Below are 9,088 nucleotides of genomic sequence, written 5' to 3' on the forward strand. Positions count from 1 at the left end.
CAGGTTCTCTGTCATATGGATGCTAGCGACACTATCATATACGTGAGCCAAAAGGCGCAAACGGTCCCGGGCCATGGTAAGGCGACACCCGTGGAATACCGTGCGTGAGGCTGCAAAGTGATATGAGGTGTTACCGGCTAGATCGATGTGACTTGTAATTGGGGTCCTGACAGGCGGCCAGCCCCTAGCGGGCACCTCGAGTACGCCGCTGGTGGTGGTGGAGAGCAGCCCCCGGCGCAGCCCCCTGCGTGCGTTCATCACTCGCTCCCCACTGATGTGTGCTGGGGCACAATTTCTTGGTGCTGGCCTTGCCGTGGTTGCAGGAGGAGAACGGCAGCAGGAGGAGCCACTGAGGGCCACCCTCAGCACGCCACCCCCATCGACCTTGCCACCCCGAGGGGGTCCCTAGCAAGGGCGCCAAGCACCGAGCCCATGCGCACGGAGGAGAAGGAGGAGGAGGCCCCGGGCGCCGGTGGCTCCGTCCCGGCACCGAATGTCGGTGGGGAGGGGGCCACTTCGTCCTAGCTTGGCAAAGCTGAGTTGTTTGCCTCCTGTTCCCGCTCGTTTTTCTTCTTTCAAATTTTGATCTTGGCTTCGCCTCATCCTCCTTCTCTGTACCCAGATCCTTCCTCGGCGGACCAGGAGGACATGGACACCGTCATCGGAGATGTCGCCAGAGAGGCTGCGGCCGAGGCCGGCGAGATCACCGCTGAGGAGGCCGCCAAGGATGTTGTTGAGGACGCCGGTGAGGGGCCTGCCACGGAGCCCGGTGAGGCCGCTGCCGAGGAGGCCGGCAAGGGGCCTACCGGGGAGCCCAGCAAGGCCGCTGCCGAGGAGGAGGTGGTCGATGACCAGCCTTCCTCCTCCGCCGCTTCTGGCTCAGGCAAATATCTGAAGGTGGGCGACGACTTGTTCGTCCACCTCCCATGGACAGCGAGCACCAGGACGCCCGCTGAGGGGGAGGTGTTCGACGACAAGGTGCTCGGTGCCGCTGGGCTTGAGGTCGTCGATGGACCGAGTGTCGGCGGCGGCCGTTCCCAGGAAGAACGGCTCCTCCAGAGCATGAGCGCCAGCTTCCACAAGCTTCAGGCGCTTCAACATGCCCGCATGGACAAGGCCAAGTCCAAGATGGCAGCGGTGGACAAGGCGGAGGTGGACCTCGAAGGACGCGTCGCCGAGGCGCAGGCTTGGTTCCGCTAGGCCTGTGAGGAATTCAAGGCCGCCCAGGAACAGCTAGCCGAGCACAAGCTGGAGCTTGTCATGAAGCAGGCCGACATCGAGAAGGCCCAGGAGACAGCGAGTCGACAGGCAGCCAAGGAGGAGGCCGCTCGGCTCCAGCACCAGGACGAGCTGAACTCCTAGGAGGACCTTGCCGCTCGTGAGGAGAAGCTTGCCGCGACACTCCGCAGCAAGGACGAGGAGGTCCAGGAGCTCATCGGGCAGCGGACCCGGGAACTGGAGCAGAGGCACGAGGAGGCCCTCAATGCTCAGGCCTAGGCCCATGCCGGCAAGGTGAACGAGCTGGAGGCGGGGCGTGACGGGCTGAAGAGGCAGGTCCAGGAGCTGACGGGGGAGAGGGACGCGGCCAAGGGCGCTTTGGCTGACGCGCAGGCCGCAGTCCTCGAGAAAGCTGAGCTACTCTCCATGGCCAACGAGTCCATCAAGGACCTGAAGCTGAAGCTGGAGGGTCTTGAAGGGACGCTCTCGGAGGTCATGGCTCGGGAGGAGACCCTGACCAAGAATCTAGAGAAGGAGAGGCAGCTGCGGAAGAACGACGCCGCCAGCCACGCAGAATTTGTGGCGGGCGAGAAGCTCTAGGTCAGCCGCCTCTCCGAGGTCGCCGGCAGGTTCACCATGCAGCTAGCTACCATGGGGATGTCCAACATGAGGTACATCCCAGAGCCGAACATGAGTCCTAATGTCAGGCTGAATCTGTTCTTCGAGGGTGTTCACGGGGCCCTGGAGCGGCTTCGCTCCAACTGGGCGGCCTCTCTGGCCTAAGAGGCCCAAAGGCTTTGCCGGGGTGCCATGACCAAGGTCCTCACCAATATGGCGTACTGGAACCCTGACCTCGACTTCGAAGCTTCGCTGGATAGCTAGCCGGACGACGTGGACCCCGCACTGCTCGAGGAGTGCATCGAGCCCGTCATCAGCCGCATCGACGGAGTTCAGAGGGTACAAGGCCAGCGTCGGGACTAGGCACCCCGTTTCTTATCGCCGCTGCAGGTTCATGACCAAGACAATTTTTATCTTTAGTTAGAACCGCAACAACAAATGATGCAATATAACTCTGCAGTACTTTTGAAACAATGCATGTTATTTTCCCGTTTGATCTCCCCTTGTATGTCCACCCTACGTTAATCAGGTAGGCTTGCTGGCGCAGAAATCCAGGCGGCGCCTTGAGGACGGATCCTCAATGGCCTGCCGGGAATGCTTGCTGTCGGGCAAACCACCTCACTGCTCTTGACACGGCCGCTCGAGCTGTCGAGCGGACTCGAGACAGAACGAGAGCATTGCCAATCGCAGAAGGTCACCCTGCCATTCTCGATGCAGCTGCTCGAACTGTTGAGCAGACTCGAAACAGAACGAGGGCGTTGCCAATAGTGGCAGGGCCCCATTGTGTGCTGGTTTTCCATACATAGGGCAAGATCGTCGAGGACGATAACCGTATATATAAAAAGGAATTACTCAAAGTTTCGCATGACTTAGCTTTTCTGCCGCTGCGTGAGCGTTCGCCCCGTCCACCGAGGACGCCATTTGTTTGGTCGTCTTCTTGCTTGAAGCGATGACCACGATGAAGTCGTTGCTTCAACCAGACCGGATTCTCACAACTGCGCACCCCCTACATGGCGCACCAGAGATGTCGGTGGGAAATGACACCTATGGGGTCACTGGGAACCCTTCTACGGTTGGCAGGCGCTGGGTTGTGCAAAGAGCGGGTCTGGCGGTCAGCACACAAATCGTTTACCCAGGTTCGGGCTGCGGAGACGCGTAAAACCCTAGACTTGCTTTGATGTATATTTAGGTGTTCTTGTGTTCTTGAACTAGCTGCGGTGGCTCTCTAGTCCAAAAGATCCGAATCCCCCTCCAGTACGCCTCGGACCTCCTTTTATAGACAAAAAGGGGGTCGCCATAGTGGCACACATGAGGTGGAAAGGTGTACAGGGGCTGAGTCTATCCCCGGGCATCGTCGGACAAACGCATTTAATGCGCTGCCGACGTGCCCCTCTTGCTTTATTGGGGACGGCAAAGAAGTTCGTCCCAACTATCGTCGCCTCGCCTGGCTCCAACGCGCGTCCAATCTTACGAGGCATCGTAGTGCCACGTTGGCTAGCTGCTGGGCTGGCGCGGTGGTGGAGCCTTCACAAAGATCTACATGCCACCACGCAGGTGCTTGCTGAGTTGGTGTAGAGGTCGCGCGCTGCCACGAAGAGGCCTCCCCAGCTGGTCGAGCTGGCAGCTATATGTGAACGGCGGTGGGGTCTTCGCAGACGCGGGCCTGGCTATGGCCCCGCAGGCGTCCTCGGCAAGGATCTTGCCGAGTGCCCGACAAGGGTCTCGCTGCGGCACGCGGTCGTCCCCGGCAAGTATCTTGTCGGGGGTCTCATGGATCTCCTTGGCAAAGATCTCGCCAAGGATCGTTGTCTTCTGGTTTTCATCTAATCTTCTGTATCTATGATCTCTTCACAGATCTGCATGCCACCATGGAGGTGACTCCCGAGCCTTGGTTCCAATATGGTTGATGGTGTTGGAACCCCTTGGGCTCAAGGGTGGCGCGCTCTGCTGGCGTCAGGCAAGTTGCCCCGGCAAGGATCTTGCTGAGGCTGTGGAAGCCACCCCGGCAAGGGTCTTGTCAGGGGAGTCGACCTCGCCCTCTTGCTCTCTTTGCGTCTCTGGCCTTGGCGTTGCCCTGGTTGTATTGTGCTCCGGGATCCCTCCTCTGCCTTGCTTAGTGTGGCCGCGGGCGCGGCCCTGACTGCCCGTGCACAAGTAAAGGGGTGCAAAAGGAGAGCCCCTACGTTTGTACACCGACACCATGCTTTATGGCTTAGAACCGGGACTTCAACGATGTTTTGAATGTCATGGAGAATATGAGATGTTCCAGGAGTTGAAGTTAAAATTTCAAGCAAATGCCCGGACTGAGAGATATGAAGTCTCCAATAAGTTCTACAACTGCAAGATGGAGGAGAATAGTTATGTCAGTGAACATATATTCGAAATGTCAGGGTACCACAACCACTTGACTCAACTGGGAGTTAATCTTCATGATGGTAGTGCCACAGAGTTCTTCAATCACTGCCACCAAGCTACAAAAGCTTCGTGATGAACTATAATATGCAAGGGATGGATAAGACAATTCCCGAGCTCTTCGCAATGCTGAAGGCTGCGGAGGTAAAAATCAAGAAGAAGCATCAAGTGTTGATGGTTAACAAAACCACTAGTCTTAAGAAAAATGGCAAAGGGAAGAAGGGTAACTTCAAGAAGAACGGCAAGCAAGTTGCTGCTCAAGTGAAGAAGCCCAAGTCTGGACCTAAGCCTGAGATTGAGTGCTTCTACTGCAAAGGGACTGGTCAGTGGAAGCGGAACTGCCCCAAGTATTTGGCGGATAAGAAGGATGGCAAAGTGAAAGGTATATTTGATATACATGCTATTGATGTGTACCTTACTAATGCTCATAGTAGCGCCTGGATATTTGATACTGGTTCTGTTGCTCATATTTGCAACTCGAAACAGGGGCAACGGATTAAACGAAGATTGGCTAAGGATGAGGTGACGATGCACATGGGAAATGGTTCCAAATTTGATGTGATCACCGTCGGCATGCTACCTCTACATCTACCTTCGGGATTAGTTTTAGACCTGAATAATTGTTATTTGGTACCAGCGTTAAGCATGAACATTATTTCTAGATATTGTTTGATGCGAGACTGTTATTCATTTAAATCAGAGAATAATGGTTGTTCTATTTATATGAGTAATATCTTTTATGATCATGCACCCTTGATGAGTGGTCTATTTTTGTTAAATCTCGATAGTAGTGATACACATATTCATAGTATTGAAGCCAAAAGATACTAGTTTAATAATGATAGTGCAACTTATTTGTGGCACTGTCGTTTAGGTCATATTGGTGTAAAGCGCATGAAGAAACTCCATGCTGATGGACTTTTGGAATCACTTGATGCTTGCGAACCATGCCTCATGGGAAAGATGACTAAGACTCCGTTCTCCGAAACAATGGAGCAAGCAACAGACTTGTTGGAAATAATACATACTGATGTATGCGGTCCGATGAGTGCTGAGGCTCGCAGTGGGTATTGTTATTTTCTAACCTTCACAGATGATTTGAGCAGATATGGGTATATCTACTTGATGAAACATAAGTCTGAAACATTTGAAAAGTTCAAAGAATTTTAGAGTGAAGTGGAAAATCATAGTAACGAGAAAATAAAAATTCTACAATCTGATCGTGGAGGTGAATATTTGAGGTATGAGTTTGGTCTTCATTCGAAACAATGCAGAAAATATTCTCAACTCACGCCACCTGGAACACCACAGCGTAATGGTGTGTCCAAACGTCGTAACTGCACTTTATTAGATATGGTGCGATCTATGATGTCTCTTACTCATTTACCGCTATCATTTTGGCATTATGATTTAGAGACGGTTGCATTCAAGTTAAATAGGGCACCATCTAAATCCGTTGAGACGACACCATATGAACTGTGGTTTGGCAAGAAACCCAGGTTGCCGTTTCTTAAAGTTTGGGGCTGTGATGCTGTCACAGCCCTGGCTTAGCCTTTGCTTGACCTTGCTTGATCATCATGGCATCATGTTTAATTCTTGAAAAGTTGAAATGGGGGCTGTTCAAACCCTAGCACCAGAACCAAATCAAATAGGTTCAACTTAAAAATATTTTCAGTGAATCCAAAATGCCCTCTGGAAATGTTCATGATTTTTGATAAAGGTGAAAACCTCTAACAAAAATGATGAACATATTTATAGGCCATTCCTGGATTTTTGAATTAACCCATAATGTATTTGAATTGGACATTTAAATTTTATAAATATTTTAAATGTCCAAATACTCATGAGCTGAAATGGTTACTGTGGAAATATTCCGAACAGTGCCCACAAGCAAGCTCATGATTTTTGAAAATGCTCTGGCATTTTATTTTAAAGCCAAAACATTTGCAGAAAATAAAAAAAGAAAACAGAAAAGAGAGAGTTAGAGCTTACCTGTCGCCCTGGCCTGGCCCAGCTCGGCCCAGCCCACTGGCTACTGCCAGTCATCCCCCTCCTCTCACCAGGAGGACGAGAGGCGCGCGCCCGGCGCCCGTAGCCACACGCCGGCCACCTCCTGCTTCTGCCGACACCCAGGACGCCGTCTACGAGTGCCACGCACTCTCCCTCGTCCCCCTCTCACTTTCCCCACTCTCCCCGTGCCCCTCTCCCTCCTCTGGCTCTCTCCCCATCCCCTCCCGAGAGGAGCTCGTCGCCACCGTCGCCGTCCACCGTGGCCATCGACCCTCTCTCATCTCTTCGACGTGTCCCCGAGCACCGTCGGCGTCTTCCTCTTCCTCACGGGCGAGCCACGACGCCTCGGATGCACTGCAACGCTGCTAGCACCGTCTTCTTCCACCTCGGTCCGCCGAGATCGCTGGCGACCGTACACCGCCCCTGATGCCTCCCTGAGCTCGTTGAGGCCACCGCTACACTCCCTGTGAGCCCCTTCTCTATTCCCCTCTCTTCCCTTTTTCGTTTTCTCCCTCTAACCATGGGCTCCATTGAGCCCGAGAGCTCCCCGCCGCCGGCCATGTCACCATCGTAGCTACGGCCGTGCAACCTCGCGTTCGAGCTCACCGTTGCACTCACCGCACTTTCGTGAGTCGAACACGACTAACCATGGCTCCTCCCTTGCTCGCATCGCCCAAACCATTGCCGGCCGAACTCCGGCCGCCGCCCAAATCGCCGCTGCCGCCGCTACAGGCCACCCCAGCTCCACTCACTGCCACTAGTGGATGCGCCACTCCTCTTCCCATAGAGCCAAACCCCGTCGCAAACCACCCTCTGTAGCGCCGTCCCGAGCCACTCCGGTGAGCCTCCACCGCGTGTTATGGTCGTCGCCGGCCGTGCTCCGGCGAGTGCTGACGTGGCGCGTCATTAGCGCTAACCACCGCCAGCTAGATCACCCACATACGCTGATAGATGGGCCCCAACGCCCACTAATTTTGTAATTAGGCTAAACACACCCCTGTTTAACCCTGTGACACTGACGTGTGGACCCCACACGTCAGGTTTGACCTGGACTGAGCCGTTGACCTACTGACGTCACAATGAGGTCATGCTGATGCAATAATTCCTTTTTGGAATTTAAATAAATCTTAAATGATTTATTATTTTTAGAAAATATCCAAAACTTTGAAAAATCATAGAAATTAATCTATAGCTCCAAATGAAATAAATTATATATGAAAAATTATCAGAAAAATTCAAGGAATCCATCTGTACCATTTTCATGCATGTTTGAGCAAGTTAACCTCACTGTTTAGGATGAAACATGATTAGGGCAAATTTCATAATAGGTTTGGAGTTGGAATTTGATATAGTTTTGAATTCCACTTTAATTAAAATGACTTTCTGTTGCCTTAGCCCAAAACACATTCATATTGCCATGTCATAGCATGCATCATATTGTTGCATATCGCCATGTGTTGATTGTGTTCTTTCTCAGTTGCCGGTGTTTGTCCCCCCTTATTAGACGTTGATCCAGCGATGAATTCGATGACACCGATGAAGAGCTATACTATCTTCAGAAGTGCTAGGCAAGCAAACCCCCTTGTTCATTCTGATACAATCCCACTGTCTCGCTCCTGCTCTCTTTTACTGCATTAGGACAACAACGATTCAACTGTTACATGCTGCGGTAGTTGAACCCCTTTTCCTCTACATGATTTGTCATTGCCACAGTAAATAGATGAAACCCACTAGCATGAGTAGGAGTTGTTTGAGTCCTGAGGTGCCTACTCATTCGTGCTTGTATGTCATGCCTGCTACTGCTTAGAGTTGAGTCAGGTCTGATTCATCGAGGATGAATTAGAATGTGGTGAACATGTCCTACCGTTGAGAGCTAAGTGTGTGAACACGATTTGGTAAAGGTAGCGGTGAGAGGCAATGTAGGAGTACATGCTGGGTTGTCTCATTGCAGCCATCCTCAGGAACTGAGTTCTGTGTTTGTGATCCATGAACAGTTACTAACACACATTGGGCTCCGGGCGCTCCAAGCTCTCTCGACTTATTAATCAACTCGATCTCTATCCAGGAGTCGCAACTAGTTTCTGGTGTTTGTAGGTAGTGTTAGTAGTCTACCAAGTGGCACCCGGTACAGGTGGGCTTGGGACAGACTAGGCACAGCAGCACGGTGTACCAAGTGGCACCCGGATGGTGGGCTTGGGAACCCTGCTCACATCGTTTGGGGCCGTGAGCGACACCCCGGCCGGATCTCCTTGCGGATGGAACCCGAATAGGCGATAAACCTGGACTAGAGACTTGTTGGTTAGTCGGGTCGTGGCCGACTCCCTCACCCGGCTTCCGCTTGAAGGTTGTTGAGGTACATGACGTGTACAGGGCAATAAATGGCGAGAGCGTGTGTGAAGAAGTACACCCCTGCAGGGTTATCATTATCTATTCGAATAGCCGGATTCCTCGGATATGGAAACTTGGACCCCTTGCATAGTTCATAGACAAGTGGAAGTGGATACTCTAAAACTCGCAAAATAAGCGTGAGTGCTATGGATGGCCTTCTCGTAGGGAGACGGGAGCGGATCCATAGTGGTGTATTGATATGGTGAATATGTGGACTCGTGTGCGCCACCTCAAAAGAGTTGCTTGCAGTCGTAGTTCAGGTTAGCCACTGAGTCAAAGTTGGCTTGCTGCAGTTAAACTCCACCACCCCCTTTATTGATACCGATGCATATGTAGATAGTTCTGATGTAAGTCTTGCTGGGTACATTTGTACTCACGTTTGCCTATTTTATGTTTTGCAGAGAGATGTCAGTCTCGCTAGTAGTTCCGTGTGGACTTCGAC

This window comes from Triticum urartu, chromosome 4 (assembly GCF_003073215.2).
Source record: "Triticum urartu cultivar G1812 chromosome 4, Tu2.1, whole genome shotgun sequence".
Taxonomy (NCBI): Eukaryota; Viridiplantae; Streptophyta; class Magnoliopsida; order Poales; family Poaceae; genus Triticum; species Triticum urartu.